This window comes from Mauremys reevesii, linkage group 16 (genome assembly GCF_016161935.1).
Source record: "Mauremys reevesii isolate NIE-2019 linkage group 16, ASM1616193v1, whole genome shotgun sequence".
NCBI lineage: Eukaryota > Metazoa > Chordata > Testudines > Geoemydidae > Mauremys > Mauremys reevesii.
This window is the reverse complement of record NC_052638.1, coordinates 43,454,966-43,474,624: the sequence shown is the minus strand read 5'-3', so window position 1 is coordinate 43,474,624 and position 19,659 is coordinate 43,454,966. Positions and strand designations below refer to the sequence as shown.

Here is a 19,659-nt window from a genome sequence, read left to right as displayed (position 1 = left end):
AAGTGCATGTATGTGTATTCCTCTTGTGAACAGTATCAGAGGGGTAGCCGTGTTAGTCTGGATCTGTAAAAGCAACAAAGAATCCTGTGGCACCTTATAGACTAACAGACGTTCTGCAGCATGAGCTTTCGTGGGTGAATACCCACTTCTTCAGATGCAAGTGACTTGCATCTGAAGAAGTGGGTATTCACCCACGAAAGCTCATGCTGCAGAACGTCTGTTAGTCTATAAGGTGCCACAGGATTCTTTGTTGCTTCCTCTTGTGAATAAATTTACTATGCTGGCTTTTAAAGTATATATCTGTATCTCCTACCTCTTCTTTTTGAGGAGAAAGGGCAATAGTTTAATTCCTTGCACAGGGTATTTCGACCAAGTAAGCTTAGTCGGATGATGAAAGATAGGGAAAATATCTCCACATAAGAAATTGTGTACGGAATAAATGATAAGTCACTACTTCAAATACAGCCACAATCACACTAAAATATACACAATTACATCTGAAGCAAAATGTCGGGGGTCCTACTGCAGGTTCTTCAGCAATTTCGTCTTGTGAGATAGCTGATTTTGTCTTGTTGTTTCACAGGTTTGTGTAGGGTCACTGAATCTTCTGGTACATAGGAATTGTCAGACAATCACATTAGTGGTCAATCTAGTCCAGTATCCTGTTTCCATCAATGGCTAATAACACCAGTGGCTGAGAAGAGAAACTTTGCAGCAGGCATGCCTAGAAAAGAGGATCGGCTGCCACTGGAAGTGGTGTGAGGAGCTGGAAATACTGGTGCCGCGCATAAAGACCCCAGACCACACCATCATCACCCCGACTGCCAGAATGATGCTGGAAAGGACCCTGAAAGACACCATCCACTGACACTATGCCAAGAATCACAAGCGGAAGCCAGACAAGGGCAAGGTGTTCCAGGTGTCCAGCAAATGGGACACCAGTAACCACTTCCTCCCGGGGGGCAGCTTCACCAAGTTCGCCGACTGGCGGTTCGTTCATTGGGCCCGACTCAACTGCGTTCCCCTCAGCAGAGCCATCCGCCATGGCAACCGGGACAAGCGCTGCAGGGAGTGTGGGTATGCCAATGAGACCCTGTCCCATGTGGAGGCAAACAGCACTCCAGAGCCTGGCAGCACCATCAAAATGCCATCCAGAACCGGCTGGCGAAAGCCGTCCCACCGTCCCTGGGAAAGATCACCGTCAACTCTGCCATCCCCGGGACAGACAGCTGACTGCGACTGGACATCGTCGTGACAGACACAGAAAAGAAGAAGATTATCACAGTGCCATTTGAAAACAGGTCACCAGCCTTCCACAAGGCCTGAGCACAGAAGGCGTTGAAGTACACCCCGCTGGCCGACACCCTGAGGGCCCAGGGCTATGAAGTCCAGATACATGCCCTGATCATGGGAGCCCTGGGCTCATGGGACTCCCACAACAAGCCGGTTCTGAAAGCAGGCAGAGTCAGTCAATACTATGCCCGGCTCATGGAGACAGCTCAGGTGGTCCAGAGACTTCTATATGGAACACATCATGGGACACCGTCAATACCAGGTTGAGTAATTGAGACCGCCGACCGGGGAAAATAACCTACTTCCTTCCCTGACGAACCAAGGGACGCAACCCACCCATATACTTATTCACAACACTGATACTGACTTGGGCTCTCAATACATTCCATGGGTGGCGTACCCGAGCCCACTTATTCACTGACACTCTAAAAACTCCCACACCCCAATCTGGGTCTATGTTGGTTATGTGATATGTATGTATCTCATTATCCTTGTAACCAATACCTGTAATCCCTCACAACTCAAGCCTGACCCCAGATGTACAGTACCTTCCCTCTTAACTTGTGTATATTTAATTTTAAACATTAAACTTAAATAACAAAATTTAAATCCTGCTCTCAGGTAAGTTTCTTCTGATCCCAGAATAGTTTATAAGATAGTTTATGCCCTAAAGCAGGAGGATTTGTAACCCTTCCAAAGTTATTGTATTTTTGGAAGTGTACTCTAACAATTCTGGATCTATTATCTATATAAATGTCTAATCTTTTTCTGAATCCCACTAATCTCTTGTCCTAAATGACATCTTGTAGCTGTGAATTCTGCTGGCTAATTGTGCAGTGTGTGAACACACATTTCCTTTTATTAGTTCTGAGTTCGCCACCTTTGAATTTAATAGAATGCCCACTTGTTCTTGTATTATGAGAATGGGAACTATTATTCACCTTATCTACTTTACCTATACATTTATTATTTTGTATTTTATCATCTTCCCCCTTATTTGTCTCCTTTCTATGGCAAAGAGTTCCAGTCCTTTCATTCTCTCTTGATATGACTTTTTCCATGTCCCTAATTATTTTTAATCACCCTCTCTGAACCTCCTCTAATGCCACAAAACAAACAAACAAAAAAACCCACCTCTTTTGAGATGGGTGTGACCATAACTGAATTCAACATTCTAGGTGAGGGTATACTGTTGATTTATAAAATGGCATATTTTCAATATTGTTCTCTAGCCTATTCTGGATACATCCTCATATTTTGTTTGCTATTTTGAAAACAACGGCATATTGGGAAAAGATCTTCAATTGATCTGTCCACAGTGATGCCCAGGTCTTTTTCTGAATTGATACAATTAATTTAGAATCCAATAAAGTATAGGTGTCAAATTATTCCCTCTAATGTGCACTGCTCTGCATTGTCCAACACTGAATTTAATCACATTATATTTGTCCTAAGATTTCTGGGGAAGGAATCTCTTCCTCTTTTTCATGACAGTCTCTAAGCATACTTGTATTGCTAAGTGCTCAGCAGAATGAATAATAATAGAGAGCTCCAAAATTACAATGTAGAAGATAAGTTTATGTCCATTGTTAGTTTGCCGGCTCTATGTTTTTGGTGTGTTTAGTAAAAAGAGATGCAGTAGAAGCTCAGGGGAGGGGAGGCATTTCCTGATATGTCTTACAGGTGCAGTCATGCAACACATAATTAGCCTGCTCAGCTCTTGGCTGCAATATATCATTAGCAGGATTCAAAAGTGGATTGGACATTTATACAGATAGTGAGAACATCCAGAGTTATGTTAATAGGGATTTAAAAGAAAACTACACAATACTTTGATAGGAAACTAAAGCTTCATGCTTCCAAGTATAAACCAACTTCTAACTGGTAGCAAAAAATTTCTTCTACGAACAAGTTACCAAAGATGTGGCGCTCACTAATGAGTATACCGTGATCCTAGCAATGGAGAGATTACAAACTAAATTCAACATGACAACAAATGAGGCTCATAAACACACAAAGAGGATGAAGAGAAGGAACACAAGTGACAAAAGTCAGACGAGGTGGGCGAGGTAATCTCTTTTATTGGACCAACTTCTGTTGGTGAGAGACACGCTTTCAAGCTTCACAGAGCTCTTTTTCAGTCAGCATGGCTACCACAATACTGCATGCAAAATTCAGACCATGCTGTTGCTCAGGCCAGTAAGGCTAGTACGCATTGTAATCATTGCAGGGTTTAGTTGTTTTTAAAGTTTATTTATTTGCCCTCACTTTTTGAAGATTCATGGCTCAAGTACATTTTGAGGAGGATTTGCATGAAGCAAGACTTACATCAGTAGCCCTTTAGGAATAAGTTGGGGAAGAAAAATGCAAAATAAAGGGTCTTGTTTTACCTCTGTACCTCCATGGGACTTCCCCCAAATCTCTCTCTTTCCCCTAGCTTGCTGAGTCAACATCTGGCCCAGAGCAAGCTGACAGCTTGCAGGTTTAAACTAGTGTAAATGATGAATTTTATGTAACTTGAAGCCTTTAAATCATGATTTGAGGACTTCAGTAACTCAGCCAGAGGTTGGGGTCTATTACAGGAGTGGGTTGGTGAGGTTCTGTAGCCTGCAATGTGTAGGTGGTCAGACTAGATGATCATGATGGTCCCTTCTGACCTTAAAGTCTATGACTCTAACTCCCATTAGCCATCAAAGTAAGCTACAGCCAACTTTAAAAAGAAGCTTGCTTGGCTGATGAGAGTTGCAGTCTGTTACAGTCAAGGTTTAGAAGCTTGACCTTTCCAATTCAGATTTCTGTTTGGGACTAAACCCAAACACAGCCCAACACAAAGTTCTACAAATATACACTTGCAATTCAAGTGTATTGACTCTGCAACTTTCCACAGCAGCACAGCATCATGCAAGGCTAGGTCGGAGGGTTACATTAGCAGAGATCAAATGGGGATGCCTTATTCATAGTCTGCATTGTGCTTGGACCAGATTATCCCATTAACCCTCTGTCATTGGAGTCTATTCACCAATAGAGACACCTCCTCCTGGCTGATCTGGGGATTAGCTCCACTCATGTCCAATGCGCCCCCTTCTGTCACTCATTCATGCACCTTGCCACTTCTCTCTCTACAACTTGGGATGCTCTCTTTTCATGACTTGGCCTCTGGCCACAGGGACGTGCTGGCCGTCACTTCCAGCAGCTTCCATTGGCCAGGAACAGCAAATCGTGGCCACTGGGAGCTGCGGGCAGTTGTGCAAATATAAACAAACTGTCTGGTGGCCTGCCAGCGGATTACCCTGATGGGCCATGTGCAGCCCGCAGGTTGCCCACCACTGCCTTAGTTCCTTCCACTCATTCAGAGTCCCTATGGTAGACCTGATGAAGTGGGAACAGGTGGTGCAGAATGTGGTACAGAATAGGTGGTATGTATTCTGATGCTTTCAGATATTAAGGCCTAGTCTACACTTCAAAATTAGATCAACCTAGTTAAGTCACTCAGGGCTATGAAAAATTTAACGCCTATGTAGTTAGGTTGACCTAACTCCTGATGTGGATACAGTTAGGTTGACAGAAGAAGGTACTGTCTCTCAGAGGTGGATTAACTACTTTGATGGGGAAAAAACCCTTCTGTCAATATAGGAAGTGTCTACACTGGGGGGAACCTGAGCCTGAAAAGGAGCCAGAATTTACCAGTGTACATTGCCAAACATCCACAGTGTGTGTGTGTGTGTGTGTGTGTGTGTATAAATGTTAAGACAAGTTGTTGCTGTTATTAACTATACATTATAAATGCATAATAAATATACATCAAATTATATGGGGCGTGTGTATATATACATACTGTGATAGACCCAGGCCAGTTGGGTACAGCAGAATAGCAGAAGGCAGATATACTGGCCAGTGGATTAACAGTTTTCTGTTCCCTGACTGACCAGAGCAGGGGCTGCTCCAGGCTAATGAGAACACCTGACTCTAATTAAGCTGTAAAGAGTCAGGTGAGGCCATTCAGTTAATGTGACCACCTGACTCTAATTAAGGCCCTGCTGTTACTATAAAAAGGGCTCACTCCAGTCAGGCAGGGGAGTCAGGGAGCCAGAGGAGAGGAAGTGCAGCTGAAGGGCTGGTTACTGAAGACACCCTAAAACATCGTTAAAAGGAGCCCTAAGGTAAGGGTGAAGAAGGGAGAAGCAGGAGAGCTGTGGGGAAGTGGCCCAGGGAAATGTAGCAACTCTGGCAGTGAAAGGTTGGCTGCCAACAGCTGCTGCCATTAGGGTCCCTGGGCTGGAACCCGGAGTAGAGGGCGGGCCCGGGTTCCCCCCAACCCACCCCTACAGGAACATCTCCTGGGAGGGGAAGTCAGGTCCCTGTCAGGACAGGAGGCTGAACAGAGACTGTGGGAGTTCTCTCACCAACCTCCTTGCAGCCTATGATGAAAAGGGCTCAGTAGACCGTAACCCTGGCCCTAGAGAGAGAAGGGCTACGTGGAGGGTCACAGTGAGCCACTGAGGCAGCATAAACCGCCTAGAAGCACAGGACGCACAGGAGCAAGGTCAGAGCTCTGCTACAATACACACACACACACATACACACACACACACACTCAAATTATATCATCATTAACTATACATTATAAATGCATAATAAATACAACAGCAACAACTTGTCTTAACATTTTACTTAGTGGGACTTCAAGGGAATTGTTAAAAGCAAAGATTGCCAGAAGTTTGGTTTGTGTTCAGTTGTGCTCAGACGCAGCAGTTCTCTCAAGTGGCTGTCTGTCAAAACGGATCGGTGCTTGGATTTCACATGTTTGAGTGTAGAGAAAACAGACTCTCAAAGATAGGTCGAGGCAAACATCAAGATTAATTTTAGGGCCACACCTCTGATGTTGGGGTATTTATCCTCTGGCACAGATTTCCAGAAAGTAAGGATTTTAATCTGTCATTTTCCAAAAGTTCTATTATTTCCATCTGGGATGCTGCTTCATCACTGACTAAAGGGGACTTCAGACAATCGGCTTCAGCACTAAAAGGGTCAATCAGAAACCTGATTTGAGATCTTTTCTGCTGCAAATCTTGGAATCTTTCCTCAAAACTGTCCTTAAGATCTTTAATCATGCTCGCATATCTAGTTGTGCTCCATTTTAGGGGTTCTGCTGCATCTTCTTTTCATCCGGCTGGAAGTTGTGACATTGAGGGAAAGGGGGTCAGCTCTCCCTCAAGCATTTGTCTGTGAAACAACTGCAGTTTATTCATGAACACAAATACACTTTGCACTAGATCAGACAGCAACCAGAATTTTCTTTGTAAGTCCATGTTTAGTTTATCCAAATGCAGCAGCATGTCTGCAAGAAATGCCAAGTCTAGAACTCACCCAGGATCTGTAAGGGCGTGTTCTGTACTTCTCCTCCATAAACAATTTTACTAGTTCCAGGAGCTCAAAGAAAACCAACATGAAATAGCTTTACCTTTCGAGAGCCATTGAACTGCGCAGTGAAATGGCAAATCGGCAGGAAAGTTGTCTTCATGCAGTCCTTCGATTAGATTTTGAAATTGTCTGTGATTGAGTGCATTTGAGCGAATGAAATTCACAATGTGCAAGAAAGGTTTCAGGACATGATCAAATTTGAGATTTTTAGATACCAGTTGCTCCCAATGAATAATACAGTGAAATGTCCAAAATTCAGGAAAGCTCTCATCAGACTTACAAAGCCCTACTAATCCATTCACAGATCCCCACATGGATAGAGCCCTGTCTGTTGTAATGGCAGTGAGCTTCTGTAAAGGGAAGTGGTGTTTTGCAACTAACAACATCAATGCCTCCTTTAGATCTCGTCCACGAGTTCTGTCCTTTAGTGGCATGATATCCAGGAGTTCTTTCCTTACAACACAGCCGTCAGACACAGTCCAGACAAATACCGATAATTGAAGTTTATCCTGTACATCACACGACTCATCCAAAGCGATGCTCAAATACTCACACTGCTGAAGCTGCAAGTGCAGTTGCGATTGGAAGTCACTGTTCTGGTCAGAGATTCTACATTCTATCGTGTGACGTTAAAGCTGCAGGCCAGAAATTTTCTTCTGTACATTCTTGTTCTCTAGTGACAGGATTGAAATCACATCAGTGAGGCACATTTTTATAAAAACTCACCTTCAGAGTGGGGCTTTTTTGCACAGGCTCTATGCCAGCCACTAATAGGATGCTCACGTTACAGTCTGCGATCAGTTGGCAAATCTGGTGAAAAACTGGGCTTCTACATCTGTTTGTTTTTTCAAAGTTTTCAGCTTTAAAGTGCAAAGTTCAGAACCTTGTGAGAATTCTTGATCCATATGTGCTTGGCTAGAAGTGAAATGACGCTGCAAGTTTGAAGATTTGAACTGAGAGATGCACGTCTGGCAAAGACGACATATGGCCTTATGTAGCGAAGTGAGACTCACCGGCGCAGCGCCTCCTCTTGGTCATATCAGGATTTAGCTCTTGTCCAGCTCAGAGCGCCCTCTGTTGGCTGGTAGCTCACCCGCCTCAGGCCCCTGTGTCCCTCCCAGACCCCAGTGCCCTTTACCTCGGGGTTCTGCCCCAGCAGTAGCCCCACACTCTGGGTCTCCCCTCCCAGGGGAACCCCCAACCTTCTCACCCACCTTGCCTCAGTGGCTACTGCAAGTCATCATCTAGCCCCCACTCACTGGGGCAAACTGCAGTCTGTAATGGCCACCCATCACTGGCAAGGGGGTCGGACCAGCTACCTCTGCCTAAGCCCAGGCTGCACCTCTGCAACCCCAGTACGTTCTTTGGCCTTTCCCAAAGCCTGCAGCCTGAGGAGTTACCAGGCTGGAGCTCCCCAGCCCTGCTCTGGTCCCAGTACCCTTTGCTCCCAGGTAGCCAGGTCCTTCTCTCTCCGCAGCTAGAGAGAGACTGACTCAGCTCCTGACTCACTGGCCTTTTACAGGGCCAGCTGTGGCCTGACTGGGGTGTGGCCCCAGCTGTGGCTGCTTCCCCAATCAGCCTAGCCTGGCTGCTTTTCCTATTGACTCCCCATGGCTGTTTTAACCCCTTCAGGGCCAGAGTGGGGTGATGAATGTAATGGTAGGGTGTAGTGGGGTCAACAAAAAAGTACTTATTCTCCCACTTCTGTTGGAAGCCTCAATTTTCTTCTGTGTATCTTCTCCGTTTGCACTTGCCTTCCATTGTTAGATGGTGTCAGAAAAATTTTGATAAAAAATTTCCACACCAGCTAGTAGTAACTGTGTACTTTATTCAAGGAGAGACAGGCTCTGGCCAGGGGTTGCTGGACCCCTGGCTCTGCCCTAGGCCCCACCTCCCACTTCACCCTTTTCACCATGTCCCCCCCCCCCGCCTCTTCCCACCCCATTCTGCCCCCCTCCCAGCAAGCCACGTTTCCTGCTCCTTCCCCTCTCCCTCCCAGAGCCTCCTGCCGGTGAGAAACAGATCACGGCGGGCAGCAAGCAAGGGGATGGAGGAGGTGGTGCTGGAGGAGGGAGTGGAGAGGCTGCGCACTGGGTTCTTGCTCCTCCCTCCCCCAGCACCTCCCGCCTGCCACTGTCTGCTGCTTTGCGGCAGCTCTAGGGGGGGAAGGGGGAGGAGTGAGGATGTGGCACTCAGCCTGCCTCCCTCTCCCCCCCCCCCAAGCCTCAATGCTGCAAAACAGCTGGTCATGGTGGGAGGCGCTGGGGGAAGGAAAGGGGGCTGGGCACGTCCTCATTCCTCCCCCTCCCAGAGCCACTGCAACGCTGCAAAACAGCTGATCACGGTAGGAGGGAAGGGCAGGCGCTGATGGGGGAGGGGTGGGGGACTGTAAGGGCTGCCGGGGGGTGCTGAGCACCCACCATTTTTTTCCCCCAGAGTTGGCTTCTAGCAGGAGCCACATATTATCTTTTGAAGAGCTGTATGTGGCTCCGGAGCCACTGGTTGGCCACCCCGGTCTACACTATGGAGCTACAGCAGCACAATTCAATCTAATCAGGGCTTCTGTACAGTAGAGTTTAACTCTAGTTAATTTATTGTCCATGAATCTGAGATACTTCACACATTTGTGAAGGCTGGTGTGGACACTTCGCAAATGTTAGCTCCAGAATATAAACATTTGTGGCTTATCCTGGTTATCACTCACCAGGTGGGATCTCCCCTCCCAGGATTATCCCTGTGTGTCACAAATAATCCAGAAAATTTATATATGAATTTAAATGTATCTAGAAAATACTCAGCTTCATGGAAGATGAAAGCCACCTTTAGGCTGCGAGCCTCAAACCGAAGCAGTTAGCTTAACATTATTCTCCTGAATTTGAAGTACAGTACTTCTGAGGCACTTTTTATACATATTGGCAATTTGATCGTTTGCTGACTACAAATCCTGGTCAGGGATCATCAAAATTTTTATGCAAGACAGTAAATTAATAAAGCATGGCAGAGTGTTGTATTGAATGACACATTACTGGTGCTCATATTCAAAATGTTGTCTCAAAGTCTTCCTTATTCAAATAACCCCCTGTTGTGCCACTTTAATAGCCCTGGTATCTGGCTGCTCAAAATCAGCCACCAGGCAATCCACCTTCATGCTCCATCCCAGGAAATCTCATCACCCCTAGCCTCCCAAATATTATGAAGTCCACAGCAGGCTGCTATGACCATGTGAATTTTTCCTCATTTAGGTCTAACCTGACATAAAGGCAGCACCAGCATGCTTTTAATCTGCCAAAGATACATTCTACCGTCATTCTGCACCTGCTCAGCCTATTATTGAATAGCTCCTTACTGCTATCCAGTTTCCCGTGTAAGGCTTCATGACCCATGGAAGTAAGGGGTACGCTGGGTCCCTGATTGAAGCTTTCTGTACAAGCAAGTGTTCCTGAAGATGCATGTGTCATGCACCTTCCCAGACCACCCCACGTAGATTTCAGTGAAACACCCATGGTGATCCACAAGTGCCTGCAATACCATAGAGAAGTAGCCCTTTCTATTAATGTACTCCGTTGTAAGATGATCTGGGGCCAAAATTGGGATATGCATGCCATCTATCACCCCACTACATTTAGGGAATCCCATCGACCCAAAGACATCCACTATTTCATGCACATTTCCAAGAGTTACAATCCTTCATAGCAGGATGTGATTAATGATCCTGCACACTTGAGTTAACGCAGCCCCAACGGTCGACTGATGTGACTTCACCACTCGGTGCTTGTTTTCCAAGCCCAAAAGCAACAGTCCACCGTGTTCAGCTACTCTGTGAATGCCAAAAGTAATCTGCTGTTTCTTTCCATGGCACACAGCAGGTCAGCCAACTCTGATTCCTGTTCAGATTGGGAGTTCATGATATACTGCATGACCATCCGCGATGTATTCAGAACAGTGACCACAACAGTAGAGAGCAGTGCAGGATTCATCCTTTCAGACAGAGATGGTGGGTGCACAATAAACAGGGGCCATTGAAAAAAGTCTATTGAATGAGGGGACAGAAAAAACTGCATCATGGGACATTGAGCCTGCACCTATGATGCACTGTGATCTACTCCACCTTCCCACAATTATACTGTCTTGTGCTTCACAGAGATCTGTACAGCATAGGTCCATGAAATTCGCTCCCTCCCTCAATGTGGAGAAAGATATACACCAGCTTTCCACCCCAGTTATGACTCCCACACACCAGTTTTAGACAAAGCAAAAATAAGCTTATTAACTACAAAATATAGATTTTAAGTGATTATAAGGGATAGCAAACAGATCAAAGCAGATTACCTTCCAAATAAACAAAAATGCAATCCGAGTTTAATATACTAAAGAGATTGGATACGAGTAGCAAATTCTCACCCTAATTGTTGATTCATAGAATCATAGGACTGGAAAGGGACCTTGAGAGGTCATCTAGTCCAGTCCCTTGCACTCACGGCAGGACTAAGTATTATCTAGACCATCCCTGAGAGGTATTTGTCTAACCTGCTCTTAAAAATCTCCAATGATGGAGATTCCACCACCTCCCTAAGCAATTTATTCCAGTGCTTTACCACTCTGACCGTTAGAAAGTTTTTCCTAATGTCCAACCTAAACCTGCCTTGCTGCAATTTAAGCCCATTCCTTCTTGTCCTACTTAACCTCTGAGGATAGAACAATTTTTCTCCTTCCTCCTTGAAACAACCTTTTATGTACTTGAATATGGTTATCTCACCCCATCTTCTCTTTTCCTGACTAAACAAACCCATTTTTTTTCAATTTTCCCTCATAGGTCATGTTTTCTAGACCTTTAATCATTTTTTGTTGCTCTTCTCTGGACTTTCTCCAAATCTTTCCTGAAATGTGGTGCCCAAAACTGGACACAATACTCCAGTTGAGGCCTAAATCGGTGTGGAGTAGAGCAGAACATGTCTTGTTTAGAACACGGCTGCTAATCCAGCGGTGGGCAAACTTTTTGGCTAGAGGGCCACATTTGGGTGGGGAAATTGCATGCAGGGCCATGAATGTAGGGCTGGAGCAAGGAGTTGGAGTGCGGGAGAGGTGTGGCAAGGCATTGGGATGCAGGGTGCAGGAGGGGTTCGGGGTGTGGACTCTGGCCTGGTGCCGCTTACCAGGAGCAGCTCCGGGGTGGCAGCGGCACGCAGCAGGGCTAAGGCGGGCTCCCTGCCTGCCCTGGCCCCACACCGCTCCCAGAAGCGGCCAGCACCACATCCCTGCAGCCCCTGGGGGAGGGGGTGGAGCAGAAGGCTCTGTGCACCGCCCTTGCCTGTGGGTACCTCCCCTGAAGCTCCCATTGGCCGCGGTTCCCCGTTCCAGCCCAATGGGAGCTGCAGGGGGCGGTACCTGTAGGCAAGGGCAGCGCACGGAGCCCTCTGCCCCCCACCCCCAGGGGCCACAGGGACGTGGTGCTGGCTGCTTCTGGGAGCGGCATGGGGCCTGCGGCACCATGGGGATGGCAATCCCATGGGCCGGATCCAAAGCCCTGACAGGCCGGATCTGGGCCGCGGGCTGTACTTTGTCCACCCCTGTGCTAATACATCCCAGAATGATGTTCACTTTTTTTGCAACAGTGTTACACTGTTGACTCATATTTAGCTTGTGGTCCACTATGTCCCCCAAATCCCTTTCAAGCAAGTTGTAGGCTCTTAAGGGGCAACCTGCACTTGCTTGCAGCTTAAAAAACCCCACATGTTCCTTTAGCAGGCTAAAATTCCCTCTATCCTGGGTTCAGCACTCCCTCCCAGTTCAGTCCTTGTTCCTTAGGTGTTTCCAGGGGTCTCTTTGAGCAGGGAGTCAGTGAAGAACCATGATAATGTCACTCCCCTGCTTAAATAGCTTTTGCATATGGTGGAAACTCTGTCTCCATGCTTCATTCCACACCACTTCGTTCCATTCCATGCCTCATTCCCACTGGTATTCCAAGATGGAGTCCACTACCAGCTGACCAGGTCACATGACCCTGTAGGGTCCTGGCAGCCATGAGTCAGAGGCTGTTTACAGCAGGGTTCTCAAACTGGGGGTTGGGACCCCTCAGGGGGTCACAAGGTTATTACATGGGAGGTCACAAGCTATCAGCCTCCACCCCAAACCCCGCTTTGCCTCCAGCATTTATAATGGTGTTAAATATATAAAAAAAGTGTTCTTAATTTATAAGGGGGTTGAACTCAGAGGCTTGCTGTGTGAAAGGGGTCACCAGTAAAAAAGGTTTGAGAGCCACTGGTGGGAGATTAGCTTCCTCTAAGACCTATTGTTTTCTCCTAATGGACTTGTAACCTGAATGGGCCCTTCCCAGACAGCCATCTAGACTGACAGTCTTTCGCATAGTGGGCGTTCCCCAAGTGTAAACACATTTGTGATACATAGAATCATAGATTAGGGTTGGAAGAGACCTCAGGAGGTCATTTAGTCCAGCCCCCTGCTCAAAGCAAGACGAACCCCAACTAAATCATCCCAGCCAGCGCTTTGTCAAGCCGGACCTTAAAAACCTCTAAGGATAGAGATTCCACCACCTCCCTACGTAACCCATTCCAGTGCTTCTCCACCCTCCTAGTGAAATAGTGTTTCCTAATATCCAACCTAGACCTCCCCCACTGCAACTTGAGACCATTGCTCCTTGTTCTGTCATCTGTAAGAGAATAGCCAAGCTCCATATGTAATTTAATAAAACACACATAAGGACACATCCCGCAGTGAGCTCTGCCTAGGCAGACTTTTGTCCCTGCATGAAGCCGCACTGACTTTAAGGGAGCTCCATACAGACACAGAGGTCCACCTGCATTGGGCTCATGGCAAGAATGAGGCCAAAATCTATTTCTTTTCAGAGCATCATCCCCACAAATAGCAATGATTAAATGGGTCAGCTAAGGGTAAGTCTTTAACTTAAAACTTTTCATAACACGTGCCACTTGGCTTCAAACAAACGTTAAAGAAATCTGATATTAAATGAGAACTATAAATGAAAAATGAAAATGAAGACAACACCTAATCACAGGTCTGAGTGTTTGCGGGCTGTGGGTGCCACTGTGGCCAGATATTAATTTAAAAATTTAGCTTAAAAAAAAAAAAAAAAACTCTTTCCACCACCTACTACAAAATTCTGTGAAATCCTCTTGGTACTTCCTGGGTTGGTGAATGTCCTAATGACATCAGCAATTCTGTAAGGGATTGTCTACATTGCACCGCAGTGAAGACTACAGGTATGTGAACTGCAGAGAGCCCCAAAATGTTGCACTCTGTGTGTCCCATCTAGCTGCTGATGGAGTGAACTAAAAGGTATCTAGTTGGCCTTAACATAATCCCTTTTCAAACAGGACAACATTAATGTAAACTAGGTACCTTTTAGTGTGCGCCAGCAGTGTCCACAAGGGGCAGTTAGAGGACCACAATTTGGTGTGCTCTGCAACTCACATCCCCATAGTCCACACTGCAACACAGTATACACGTAGTATCAGAGGGGTAGCCGTGTTAGTCTGGATCTGTAAAAGCAGCAAAGAATCCTGTGGCACCTTATAGACTAACAGGATTCTTTGCTGAGTATACACATAGATTGCTTTCTGGGCAGCTCTAAAACTCCAAACACAATGAGCACGAGTAGGGATATTGCCCTATTCCTATACACCACCTACTCACTTTAAATGAAAAAGTTACTAATGAATTAATATCAAAACCACTATAATTAAACAAGAAGCATGCTACAAATTAAGTTGGAGAGATGGTTTATGACATTTTTCTGGATAATGTCTCACAGGCATCACCACCGTATCTAGAATAGTACCTGTACTTTCTCTATCAACATAGCTTCCCTGCTCTGTAGCGTGATGTAATGTTAAGGTCACTTGTAGAAAAAGGGCATGAGGCTCTCTGGTACTATCATAAGTCACTGCAGCTGTACAGTAGGTTCAGTATTTTCAACAGACGTCACTGGTATCAAACATCCTGTGGAACTAATGCTTAAAAACTGGTTTATCTATATCTTCTCTAAGACATGCTCAATGTCTCTTTTCTCTGATAAAGCAGAGGACCATTCTGTAACACAAGTCACTCCATGTTTCCATGAATTATCACACTCTTCTCTTACTAAGGGTTTATCTAAACAATGATTTAGTGCACAGCACAATGGGATGTAAATCTACAGCCCTCCCGGATGCTGCACACTAAAAGTTCCCTTGCGTGCACTGACCTAATGCTGTTCGAAACATATATGCCTTAAGACTCCTTCTCCCACATGAAAACAGTACAGCTGGAGGTGATGATTTGTGGCCATTTGATCACAGTCTCAAAAATGTCCCTCTGTAGAGCAGGATTTAATAACTCCAGGTGAGACCTGAAATTACATCCCATAGACTACATTGCTGTGTCCAATTTGTAGTAGCATGGAATGCATTTTGATAGACCAACAGAAAATTTGCAGTCTTGTACTGTAACCGATGTTTAACCAGAGTCATAATACAAATCACTTGCTTGAATGTCCGAATAAATCTTTCCACTAATCCATTTATGGCTTCATAGTATATGCGTAAATACCTTTTGGAGGTTTTCATCATTGGCTCCCAATCATCTAAACAACATCAGGAATACTCTGGTACTTGTTTTTATGGCTTGCTACCAAAAAGCAGGTGTGATGCTACTCCAAAACACTAGCCTGTTACACTAGAATAAGCTAGTGTGAGTGTGTGTTAATAGTGAGGTACTTCTTGTCCTCTTCAATCTCCATTTCCAGATAGGCTTGGGTAAGGAAGATCTTGAAGGAACATCACCAGCTCTGATGCAAATATACCCTATTCTAGGTAAAGCATCCAATACTGAGTTAATGGTAATCTTGAAATCACCACAGATACAGAAGGCCATATTCTTTTTTCGTTATTGGCATTATAGGAATGTTCCATTCACCCCCATTAACTTTGGATCAAGTTGCAGAACCTTGTAAGTGCTGAAATCCTGTCTCTACACTTTGGCAATATTGCAAAAGATACTGGACAAGCTTTGAAAAAAAATTAGAATTGCTTCCTCTTCAAGCACAATTTTTGCTTTCACATGTTTTAAGGTTCCATTACTATCTTGAAAGACATCAGCCCCCCTTCTCCTAAAGTTCAGGTGATTTCTATTTTGTGTTGAAGTCAATAATTTCATTTTTAAACTTATAGGGATTTTATGCTTTCCCAGTCTACCTGAATCTCTCAGCCGTTCTCTAGCAAATAATGAACTACCTACTGCTTCAGAACAGAAGTTTTGCATAAGCTGTTTACAGTTATGTTACCTTCAACCGTAATATCACCTGGAGGAATGAGGATTTTCTCTACATATGTTTTTAGTAGCACTGAGGTATTCTGCAAATTCACCTCTAAGTAGCCTCTGATACTGCTGTGAAATCGCAGACACAGCAGAACCGATATCAAACCCCACTTTTAATCTTACTTCTTCCACTTCTAAAGGAATCCAAACAACACTTTGTTTATTATCATCTAAATTAAACAGTTGTAGAAATGTTACAGCGTTCTCAGTGGACTCCATCTTGTTATCTGTAAACTGATGAATCTTAAACCCTCAGGTATGCTGTTGTGAGGTGATCTCTGTGCTTTTTGCACTGACCTGCACATTTCTGTGCCCCAATTTGTTGCCTTTTCTATCGGGTTTATCCTAAAACCAATAATCATTTACATTGCAAGCCAATTTCACACAATGAAAGAACACTATTTGGCTTGTCATCACTCTGATGTTAGTGCCGGGTATAACTCAAGTGCTGCTTCTAACCTGACTCCTGTTAGGTAATATAAAGGTAATAATTGGAGATATACCAATCTCCTAGAACTGGAAGGGACCTTGAAAGGAGCACATGACTTATGAGGAGAGGCTGAGGGAACTGGGATTGTTTAGTCTGCAGAAGAGAAGAATGAGGGGGGATTTGATAGCTGCTTTCAACTACCCAAAAGGGGGTTCCAAAGAGGATGGATCTAGCCTGTTCTCAGTGGTAGAAGATGACAGAACAAGGAGTAATGGTCTCAAGTTGCAGAGGGGGAGGTTTAGGTTGGACATTAGGAAAAACTTTTTCACTAGAAGGGTGGTGAAGCACTGGAATGGGTTACCTAGGGAGGTAGTGGAATCTCCTTCCTTAGAGGTTTTTAAGGTCAGGCTTGACAAAGCCCTGGCTGGGATGATTTAGTTGGGTTTGGTCCTGCTTTGAGCAGGGGGTTGGACTAGATGACCTCCTGAGGTCCCTTCCAACCCTGAGATTCTATGATTCTAGTCCAGCCCCCTGCCTTCACTAGCAGGACCAATTTTTGCCCCAAATCCCTAAGTAGCCTCCTTAAGGATTGAACTCACAACCCTGGTTTTAGCAGGCCAATGCTCAAACCACTGAGCTATCCCTCCTCCCCAAACTCAGGCTGCCCCGTGTGAGGATCGAACTCACGACCTTCAGATTATGAGACTGACGCGCTACCTACTGCGCTAACGAGGCTCCTTAGAAAAAAAAATAAGGGCCCTTGAAAGGTCATCGAGTCCAGCCCCCTGCCTTCACTAGCAGGACCAGTTTTTGCCCCAGATCCCTAAGTGGCCTCCTCAAGGATTGAACTCACAACCCTGGATTTAGCAGGCCAATGCTCAAACCACTGAGCTATCCCTCCCTGTTCATACACAAAAATATCTAGCTTGAGTTAAGTGGTGCTTTAAATGAGCTAGCTGGCCTTGGGGGTGGAGGGGGCAGGGAATGGGCTGAAGTCAGTACTCTTGATGCTCAAGATAGCAATCCAAGGGGATGCAGCTATAGGCTACAAGCTCAAATCAGCACAATTGATCAGTTCCTAATCCAATTACTCCCTGTAGCTCCAGCATTGTTTCACAGCATGGCCACTCTGATTCAAGTGAGGTTAGTTAGAGTGGAGTAACTCAAGTGTAGTAATTCGAGTTAGCAGTTACAGTTGAAGATGAGCCCTTAGGCTATTTCTACACTGCACAGTTAACTCTGGTGGTCTGAGCACCTGGGTTTGCCTAACCCAGGTGTGAGCATCTCCATGGCAAAGCCCTACTCTCATTACTGTGCCCTCGCTGTTTCAGCGCTCACTTGTGTCTCTCTGGGGGCATATCTCATGGTTCATTGTGTTGAGACACTCTAGGATTCCTTCCTCGACAACTGAAAGAGAACTTGTCCATCCTTTGGCGGGGGGGGACATTATGGGAAGGGCATTAAAGAACTATCAGCAGGTGAACAATGTAGTGTGCATCCTCACTACAAAGTGAGCAGGTTACACATCAACTTAAAGCAGAACCTGGGTTCTAATCTACACTCCCAACTAGGAAAACTTGCCTGATTTTACAGCACCTCCAAACAGATGTGGGGGGGGGTTTAAGGCTAACCCTTGGGTAAGAGCCCAGATTAATTGTGCAGTGTAGAGATATTAGAGTTTTCCCATGTTCTCCTTCCTACTTGACCCCCAGTTTATCTGTTGCACAAATTCTATGGCAGTGGTGCAGCTCACTGACCTCTTTAGTAGCTATATCAAACTTTCCCTGATATATTTATTTTCAGGTAGACATTAACCATGAAATATTTAGTCCCAAAGATAGATGTTTTGGAAAATTACTGAGGTCTGACCATAACCACAGTAGTCGCATTTGACACTTATGCTATACTATAATCAGCAGTATGTCAAAGAATAACATGTGGTGGAGAGGAATCTATCAGATGCAGGGGCACCAGAATGGGGAGACCAGGGAGCCATGGCCCCATCACTTTTAAAAGTAGGAGGGCTATGCCCTCCCACTTTTTACTGTCCGTAAGTCAAGTGACAGGGCGAGGGGGTGGAAAGGAGCGGGGGGAAGCCTTGGGGAAAGGGATGGCATAAGGGCAGGGCCACAGTATGGGCACCAGTGGCCCTTCCACTTTCAGGGAGCTTCCGCCACTCCTGATCAGATGAGTTGAAGACAAATCCAGGTAGTTTCCGCACCTGAGTGTTGCTCTTTTAAGACTTCTGAAAGCATGCTCCACAACTCATCCCGCTCAGATTTTGGAAGGCACTTCAGATTCTTAAAAGTTGGGTTAAGTGCTGTAGCTATCTTTAGAAATCTCACATTTATATCCTCTTTGTGTTTTGTCAAATCTGCAATGAAAGCGTTCTTAAAATGAACAACATGTGCTGGGTCATCATCTGAGACTGCTAGAATATGAGGTATATGGCAGAATGTAGGTAAAACAGAGGAGGAGACATACTATTCTCCCCCAGAAGGAGCTCAGTCAAAAATTTAATTAACACATTTTTCAATGAGTGTTATCATCATGGAAGCCTATCCTCTGCAATAGTGGCCGAAGCATGAAGGGGCATATGAATGTTTAGCATATCTGGCATGTAAATACCTTGCAATGCCAGCTACAAAAGTGCCATGTGAACGCCTTCTCTCACTTTCAGGTGACATTGTAAATAAGAAGCCGGCAGCATTATCTCCCACAATTGTAAACAATCTTCATAGAATCATAGAATATTAGGGTTGGAAGAGACCTCAGGAGGTCATCTAGTCCAATCCCCTGCTCAAAGCAGGACCAACACCAACTAAATCATCCCAGCCAGGGCTTTGTCAAGCTGGGCCTTAAAAACCTCTAAGGAAGGAGATTCCACCACCTCCCTAGGTAACCCATTCCAGTGCTTCACCACCCTCCTAGTGAAATAGTGTTTCCTAATATCCAACTTAAGGGTTGTTTCCTTTTGTGAAGGGGCACATGGCACCCAAGGAGCTACAGACAGGCCGAATGGAAGTACCATGAACTGGTAATGCAAGTGCTTCACTACAAATCTGAGGAACTTTCTGTGTCCTTGGTATATCGACACATGAAATTACACATCTCTTAAACAGAGGCAGCATATCGGTCTCCAAGATCCAGAGAGAGAATAATGGATGCCAGAATGATCATGC

At 45.3% G+C, this 19,659-nt stretch overlaps 1 protein-coding gene and 1 non-coding gene across 7 annotated transcripts in view; both read right to left on the bottom strand.

The window, feature by feature from the left end:
- LOC120384228 (mitotic spindle assembly checkpoint protein MAD1-like) overlaps positions 1-19,659 on the bottom strand; it is a 268,654-nt gene that overhangs the window by 186,332 nt on the left and 62,663 nt on the right. The window lies entirely within an intron of this gene.
- TRNAM-CAU lies at positions 17,140-17,212 on the bottom strand. Its single transcript has one exon. It is a non-coding gene; the product is annotated as a tRNA-Met (tRNA).